Consider the following 937-nt stretch of genomic DNA (forward strand, 5'->3'; position numbering starts at 1 on the left):
AAAAAGGGCTACAAACATCTCCGGGCATCAGCCATTCAAGTCAGTCGCTTTCTCCAACTTGTTTTCAATAGTATCTATGTAAAAAAAAGATGGCCTCGTTCGTGACGCAGCATGTTGAAGTGTAACGAAATGGAATTCAGTATTATTGCATTTGCTTTGCTACATCTTCAGATAGCATTTACGATCCATTTTTTTAAGAAGTTATTATGATTTCGTTTTGTATTTCCTCATATTTGACATGAAATTATTATCATATCCCCTTTTGAGAGGTAGTGCCGTCAGTGCGTCTCACGTGATGCACTGTGGGCAATACTTGAGGGTCTTTGCAGCGTCCCTTCTGCTCATAGCTGCGACCCCTTTCATTCCTTTTACTGTACTTCCGTTCATATTTTCTTTCTCCCATTTAGCTTTCCACCCTCTCCAACAATTGTTTCATTGTACACCTTTCAAACCTTCTTACTGTCAATTTCCCTTTCAGCGCTAAATAACCTCGTAGGTCCCAGCGCTAGGCCATTTGGACTAAATTTGAGATTATATTTTATTATGTTATGATATCGACTATATTTCCATATATTTGACAGAAGGTATGAGATGCGGGTTGATAGTAAGAGGCCACAGATCTGCTTGAGAAAGATGTATCTCTATATACATTGTAGGAATCACCTTAAATTGTGACATTTTACTAAATTATTCGAGCGTCAACAATGATGTAACTATGGAAACATACTGATATGTTTTGAAAGCTTTGTACCAGTATGCACGTGGTTGAGGTATTCACCAGTTTCATTATTTTCAATTCTTATTTGTGTATAGAGACAATATCAGTATTATTCTTTAAATTAGGAGTAAATTGGTGGTTCTGTAAATATAGAATATTAACCAAAATAAAAGATCTTCCTGCGTAGAAACCTCAAACAATCGGATGAGTTGGTTGTCA

Source organism: Macrobrachium nipponense, chromosome 29 (genome assembly GCF_015104395.2).
Source record: "Macrobrachium nipponense isolate FS-2020 chromosome 29, ASM1510439v2, whole genome shotgun sequence".
In the NCBI taxonomy this organism is placed as follows: Eukaryota; Metazoa; Arthropoda; class Malacostraca; order Decapoda; family Palaemonidae; genus Macrobrachium; species Macrobrachium nipponense.